This window comes from Elephantulus edwardii, unplaced genomic scaffold, assembly GCF_000299155.1.
Source record: "Elephantulus edwardii isolate Elephantulus edwardi_28Jun2011 unplaced genomic scaffold, EleEdw1.0 scaffold00161, whole genome shotgun sequence".
NCBI lineage: Eukaryota > Metazoa > Chordata > Mammalia > Macroscelidea > Macroscelididae > Elephantulus > Elephantulus edwardii.
In genome coordinates this window covers 2,126,266-2,134,467 of record NW_006399911.1, presented here as the reverse complement: position 1 = coordinate 2,134,467, position 8,202 = coordinate 2,126,266, and the positions used below count along the sequence as shown (strand labels likewise).

Here is an 8,202-nt window from a genome sequence, read left to right as displayed (position 1 = left end):
GAGATGGATTAACTCAGTGAGTGGGGTAATGAGGGTAGGTGTGTCAGTAACAATGAGGTTGGCTCAGAATAGATCAAGGCTTAGGGCTGTTGTACACAGCGTCACTATGAGTCACATATGAATTGATGGCACATAACAATAGCAACAACAACAAAAACATTAATTAATATATGTCCTAATTTAGCAGGTAATCAGATTATGCATTAGAAAAAATCTCATGGTACCTTCATTGAGTTGCTGATTCTAAAAAAAAAAAACACAAAAAACCACCACTAAACACAAACATGTACAAGAGAGGCGTATTTTAATAAAACAACGTGTGCCTTTAAAAATATTTGTATAGTCTGATCTTTATATCTCTGTCTGGAGAAAATATGACCAAATCTCACATATATTACACTGAGACAATGGTTCAGATGACTTCCATAAAAGTACATAGAAAATATTGAGAACAAGTCACATCCTTAGGTCCCGTGATTACTGGGGGGTCCCCCCTGCCCTACGTGGTTTATTGTATTTGTTTAAAACATAGGAGGAGCAGCTTATCACAAGTCTCTAGTAACGTGCATTAATGACAGAATCGGAGCAACACAACAGACTCATGGATGAGAGGTTGCAGAACAAACATACCATTTTTTTCTTTGTCTTATTTCTCTCACGTATATAATTGGAGGACTGTTGCTGTTGTGTGCCATCAAGTTGGAACTGATCCTTAACTGACCCTCTGACAGGTTTTCAGAGACAGGAGGAAATTGCTCATCTTTCTCCCGCGGGGCAGCTGGCGGATTAGAACCGCATGACTGTGGGATTGCAGTGTAGCTTCTCACCACTAGGCCACCAGTGTTCCCCTAGAAGTAATTTTTATGCTTCTTCGTGTTCTGGGCAATTTAAAATTTTGCCGTGTGCCTGACGTAAATACTGCTGCTGTTTGAAGTAAACCTTAAGCGCTCCTTTTACGGCAACAAAAACAATTCCTTCCAAGGTTGTCCTCTGTAAAGTAGAATTTGCACACTGATCGTTAGTTTACCAACTATTGTTGCAATAGTAGGAAAGACAAGGGCTTCTCACAAAATTTTAGTAGCAGAGAAAGGATCTGCCAAAGAATTTGCCTCAGATGGAATTTGAGTAATAGGACAGACAATCTTTGGAAATACACTGTTCAAAATTTGTAGTTTGAGTATTTGGGCCACACATAGTCCTCTCCAATGGGTCATTTTGCCTAACATCATCATGACAAGAATAGTAGGGAGTCTAATTAAATGGAATAAATGATAAGCTCTCTCCATAACATACAGACTTTCTTTATGATCTTCAACACTGTAACTGCTCCGTACATCACAGCTGTCCAATAGATAGTAATTGTTGTTGTTGTGTACCTTAGAGTTGGAACTGACCCATGTTGACTCTCTGGTGGGTTTTCAGGGGCCTTTAATCACATAGGAGGAGATTGCCTATCCTTCTCCCGTGCTGAGCATCTGGTGGGTTTGAACCCTGTACCTTCAGATTGCAGCGCAAGTTTTTGCCCAACCATTATTCCCACTGCCGCAAATGGGCAGGCTTTTGAGATCCATCTATCTGCCAGATCCAGGACGTAAACAACTGGACCCCATTGCTTGTACATAATGTACTTTATGTTCTTCTTCGATGTTTGTTCGGTTGTCTCAATATCCTTTATGTCTGTTCATGTCTGCACCATCTTAAACTGAAAACTCCCAGAGGAGGCAGGGGTCATGCCTATTTAATTCGTTTTGTACAGTGCCCAGCATCAGCAACTTCACCATTCCTTAATCTTCTCCAGCTGTTTATTCCTCAATTCCGTGCCCCCTGTCCAGCATCTGCAGCAGGAATTGGACTGGCGTCCCGGGCTGGGACAGGCCCAGGAACATTAACACTGAATGGTGCCTGGTAGGCCTCAGTGCCGCTGTGAACCTGCCACCTGGCTTTCTGGTGCAGCCGGGCCAAGCAGGCAGTGGTTGTGCGCAGTCTGCAGGTGTCTGGAGGGAGCTGTGGGGAATGAGGAGGAGGAGACAGGGACAGGGAGGCACTGATCGCAGCCAGGGAGGGTCCCATCCGCCAGAGGTTCCAGTCTGTGAACCCCAGGTGTGAGTTGCTCATGAACCATTTTCTTGACTGTTTGGTTGATAAACTCTGTGAGATTTTGCAACAATTTATGGAACGTAGATAAGAGGGAAAGTACTAAAGAGAGAAAGGAGTAATTGGTGTTGGAGATGATGGAGTGGGAGAACCATCTGGGAAAGATGCACATTTGGGACATCATTAACCTTTGTCTCATAGGTACTAGCTTTGTGCCAAAGTTTTAAAAAGAAATGATTCATGCAAACATTATGAGCAGCTATTTCCAAAAATTTTCATCATTCTTTTTTTAATTTAAAAATTAATTTTAATGAAAGTGTACAGAGACTTAGGCTTTCCAGTCATTCATTGTTGCACTTTTCTCCCTACCCACCTCCTTCCCCCAACTCACTCTTCAACTTGAAAAGAAAGAAAAACTCGTTCATTGTTATGCAGTCCCCCCACCCCCCAAGTCCACTCCACTATGCAGTCTTCACTCTGGACTTCTGCAATGACAAGAATTCACATTCATATATCCTTTTAAACAGTTCTCTCCCTCATCTGTTTCAATACATCATTCCTCCCCTCTTTTTCTGTTTTCCCTCAACCCCGATGCCAGTCCTGTTTTACAACAGTGGGCCTATGCAATATTTTTCCTTTTGTGACTGAGATATTTCACTCAGCATAGTGTCCTCCAGGGTCACCCATTTTGCAGAACAGTTCATGAGTTCCTTATTTTTCAGTGCTGCATAGTATTCCATTGTGTGAATATACCAGAGCTTCTCTATCCATTCTTTACAGAAGCTCACACCTCTTCAGCAGCAAATTCTCAAGCCTCTTCCCTTCTGATCCTCATAACCATTAATGGACATTTTGTTGCCTTTACACATTTACCTTTTCTGGACATTCCATAAAATTATACAATAGTTATACAACTGTTATTTGTGACAGTAAAATGCATTCAAGATTCTTCCATGACCTAGTGTTTATGAGAACTTGATTTATCTTCATGGCTGAATAATGTTTTCTGTACGTGTATGTGATATTTTGCTTATTTATTCATCTGCTGATTTTATTCATTCATCCATCTGGGATCTACCTTGTTGATGTTTGTCTCTTCTTTGGTTATTGTGAATGACTCATTAAATATTTATTTACAACTTTTTGTTTGAATACTATCTTTCTGGTCTTTTAGATGTATAAACAGCAGAGCTCTGGTGACACAATCTGTAGCAAGTTGTACTTCTGATCCAAAGACCTCAGTTCCCAGTGGTTTTAATCCACCAGTGGCTCCAGGGAAGGAAGATGAATAGTCTCCTTCTGTCAAGATTTACAGCCTCAGAAACTGGAAGGAGGCTCATAATGAATCAGAAAAGACTTGATGGCACCCAATTTGAGTTTGATGGTAGTTTTTATCTAAACTTTTTGAGAAAAACACCAAACTGTTTTTCCATTATTGGAAGCTTTTGACACCTGGTTCCAAACCTTCACCCTACTCTTACCCCAGGGTTTGTTTTTGGTCTTTATTGTCCTGCTAGCATCTTCGGAACAATCCTTGGCTTGGCCCTTTAGCCTAGTCACTTGAATAAGACCAGTGTCAATGGGAGGCAGCAGCAGGAGATCAGAAGGTGTTAGGGGAGCAGAGGCCATTCTTCCCTCCCTCTGAGCTGCTATATGGCTCTTGCCATGGCTCCTGTTCCCTCAGCCTGCTCCCTTCCCTGGCTTTGGCCCTCACTGCCCCTCAGAACACTATTTTCCCTTTTGTATTTTTGGACCTGGGGATGGTCATGGTTTTCTGCTCTTCTCTGGGGACCTAAACATAACTCCTTTGTTATCTTTGTCTGGGCCACACTTCTCTATGCTCCCTTCTGTGCCAGTTCCTGTATCACAAACCACTTTTAAACTTAACGGTGTGAAATGATTGTTTTATCTGCTCCTGGATTCTGGGGTCAGGAATTCAGTCAGAGTCAAGAGGAAGAATCGTTTCTCCTCTGCCGTGTTGGGAGACTCATCTGGGAGGACCTGACAGTTGGGGGATGGGGTCATCCGGAAAGTTTCTTACTCACCCATCTGACAGTTCAGACAGTTGTTACTATGCATCCTAATCTAGGCTGTCACCAGGCACCTATGGATGACCTTTCTGTGTGTTCCTTCCACATGAGCTGCTTGGGCTTCCTTGACACAGCAGCTGGGTCCCAAGAACAAACATCACAAAAGGGCAGGGTGAAAATAAGTTTTTATGATTTAGCCATTAAAGTCACACAGTCATAGCATGCTCTACTGGTCAGGACAAGAAGAGCTGCCTTGTGGGGATGGGAGGCATCCTATCCTGTGGCTGACTGAGTCCACACAGCTTCTGCTTCTGTCACACTCTGCCTTTCAATTTGAGATCTGGAATTGGCACGCTCTTTCAGATGCTTTTTCACATGTTCCACATCTGCTGTTGTGTTGTAAACCGTCAACTGGAACCAACCCATAGCTGAGCCTTCAGAGTCAGTTTATTCTTAAGATGGCCTCTCAATTTCAAACCTTGCTGGGTAAGTTTTCCCCATTCACCCTCTCTTACCCCTAAGCTCGCTCTTGGTATTTATTGTCCTGCTCACGTCTTAGGTATGATGCTTGGCCCTTTATTTAGCCTTGTCACTCCCTCAATACAGCTGGGGGATTCAAGCTAATGTACCTTTGGGTTGCCAGTGCAACTCCTTACCACTAGTCCACCAGAGCTCCCTACATGTGGCAGGGAGGCTGATTGTAGACTGGGAGGCATTCTTTTGATCTGATAAGAAGTTTCCTTAGCCAAGCCTTGGCCTGTGTTGTTGTTGTGTACCATAGAGTCAGAACCAACCCATAACTGACCCTCCAACAGGTTTTCAGAGGCAGTTAATCACATGGGAGAAGATTGTTCATCCTTCTCCTGGGGAGCAGCTGGTGGACTTGAACTACATGCCTTTAGGATCACAGCACAGTTTCTTGCCACTAGGCCACCAGAACTCCCTTATAAAGCCTTCAGTTACTGGGAAACCAAGAGGAATAACAGGAGTCCAAACTCTCAAGGGATTACTCTGCCCAGTCCTGCAGCTCATACTCCCTCATTGCCATCAAGTTGGTTCTGACTCATAGGTGAGCCTCCAACAGGTTTTCAAGACTAAAAATCACCCAGAAGGAGATCGGCCGTCCTCCTTTTGAGGAACCCCTGGTGGATTTGAGCCACCAGGGAAGTGAAGTCTTTGTGTTATCAGCACAAACCCCCATGGACGACGTCACCAGAGCTCTCTCTGCAGTTCTGAGAACACAGGAAATTCAGACTTGTCTGAACTACTTTTAGATTCTGCATCAGATAACGTTCAGGGTCATCTTGTCCCCATCATTTGGCACAGTGTGCTATTCACATTTTTTTTACTTGGTAGAAACGGCATATTTGGAAAAACTTGAATGCTTCTTTTGAATGGCAAATTAAAAAATTGTTTCATAATGTTTTAATAAAATGAATGAGAAATTAAAGATTTTGTAGTTTGGATGTGTATAAAGGGCATACTTTCTTTTGTTAAATACAACTTATAATTAATGCAATATGAAATGAATCAGTTAAATGATTCTGACACTGGAAAGCAAATAGGGAAGGACTCAGATTACATAAGAACCCAAGCAGATATATGCACACCCATGTTTAGCATGGCTTTGTTCACAGTAGCAAAGAGTTGAAAATAACCTAAGTGCCCATCAACAAATAAATGGACAGAGAAGCTGTGGTATCTTCACACAATGGAATACTATGCTGTATTGAAAAACAAGGAACTAATTTCATTATGCTGAGTGAAATATCTCAGTCATCAAAGGACAAATACTGCATAGTGCCACTGTTGTAAAACGGGTCTGATGTCTGGGTTGAGGGGAGACTAAGAAATATGGGATAAATTATGTATACTGCATTGAAATAAATGAGGGAGAGAACTGTTTAAAAGAAACATATGATTAGGTAACAGGAGTCCAGAATGAAGGCTGCATAGTAGAGTGGACTTGGGGGGAGGGATTGTATAACAATGAAAGAATTTTTCTTTTACTTTTCAAAGAGAAGAGCGAAGTGGGAGAAGGGAAGGGCAGGGAGAAAAGTGCAACAGTGAATGAATGGAAATTCAAAGTCTCTGTAAACTTCCATTAAAATTAATAATATTTTTTAAAAAGGAAAAAAAAGAATACCAGAAAGAGGGGGGCGGGGAAGCAGTAACTGGTTCAGAAGAAGAGAAAAATTCTGAATAGACACAGTGAATAGGTTTTTCAATTAAAAAAAATCTATTTATTAATCACCTGAACACATTTGAAAAGGCACAACTGTCTTTGCTTATTTGACTTGAAATGTTGCCACTGACAGAGAGACAGTAAAGTGCATGGAGCTTCACTTTAAGGAAAGCATCTGTGGCACTCTGTTAATAAAGGCCAGTAATTCAAAGGCTTTTTAAGGTTAGTCACTAATCAAGAATATTGAAATGTCCTACAGTCCTACAACTTACATGAGACTTGACAGAGATTTCTAAAATTTGACAGTAATCTCCATAGAGGATGGAGAGTTGCACTGCCAAACCAAAGGTAGGTGGTTCGAATCCACCTGTTGCTCCACAGGAGAAAGATGGGCAATCTCTCCCCATGTGATTTACAGCCTCTGGAATCCCTTTGGAGGGTCAGCTAGGAGTTGTTTTCAATTCAGTGAAATGAGTTGAGTTGTTACAACCAGTGAGAGGAATCCTAATGCATAGCATGGACTGTACTGAATGCTAGCAGAAATGTTGGTGGGTCAAATCTGCCTGCAACTCTGCTGAGAGTCTTCTCCTGTTAAGAACATGATGAGAGTCTCGATGAGTTGGAATAGACCCCAAGACAGTGGGCTTGGTTTTATATTTTTTACTTGCTATGCATCAGAGAGCTGCACAGTGACCAAAGATGAGAGAAGAATTGATACCTTTGAGAAGAGTACTGTACAAACCATGGACCACTAGGAGAACAAACAGTTATACCTTAAATAGGTGAAACCAAGCTGCTCCTTGAAGGCAAGGATTTTGAGGCTCTATCTCACATACTTTGAGCATGCCAGCAGGGACCAGTCTTTGGAGAAGGATATCATGCTTGGAAAGGTGGAAGGACAGTACAAGAGAGGAAGACCCTGGATGAGCTGGACTGACACAACAACTGGGCTAATGAAGATATGTGTGTCAGAGACCATGAGATTGGCTCAGGATATAGAAGGTTTCAGAGCTATCATCCATAGGGTTGTTAAGAGTCATACTGACTTGACAGTACATGACAACGAGTTATAAAGCTCTGTTAGCCAGGGTCCAATCAGTAGAGAGAAACAATTTGAATAAGGAAAGTTTAATATAAAGAATTATAAACTTCAGCAGGGGTTTGGAGTAATAACGAACTGGTTGTAAAGAAGTGACAGAAACTCTTAGTAGAGGGTTAGCAGACATAGAGAATAGTCAGCATTGTTCAAACAGTGACACAGATAAATGTGGGATTGTGGCCGAGCTGGTGCTGGAAGGAAAGGTACAGAGTCCCGAGGGTCTATAATGAAACAAGTTGTAGTGAAAATCCTAGGCAAGATAGATTCCCCAAGAAATTAACAGTTAAAGTGAGATCTGAAAGATGAATGGCAAAGAGGGGAGGGAAGAATGTTTCAGGCCAAATGGAACCAGTATGTGCAAAGGCTTTTTAGAGGCATGAGGTAACAAAGCAAAGCAGAAGCAACCTCCCTCTGCTTGTGAATGAAGGATTGGGTAAAAGAAGGAATGAAAACATAAACCCAGAACATAAATCTACCAAGAACTCCCTAGAAATAGGTTTGTTTGTGCTTTATTGATGATGCAAAAGCATTTGGCCATGTAGATTGTAACATAGAACGAACATTGAGAAGGGTTAGCATTGAGAAGAATGGGAATCTTAGAACACATAAATGTGTTCATGTGAAACACACACACACACACACACACACACACACACACACACACAGTTATTGGAACTCACCACAAAAAGATAAAGGTAAATAATCCAAAAGAAAAATGAGCACAGGATATGAACAGACACTTCACCAAAGAAGACATTCAGATGGCTAACAAGCACATGAAGAAATGTTCAAAA

The 8,202-nt window shown here is 41.8% G+C and overlaps 1 pseudogene; it reads right to left on the bottom strand.

Moving 5' to 3' along the window:
* Positions 1 to 861: 861 nt before the first annotated feature.
* LOC102875311 overlaps positions 862 to 8,202 on the bottom strand; it is a 57,768-nt pseudogene continuing 50,427 nt past the window's right edge.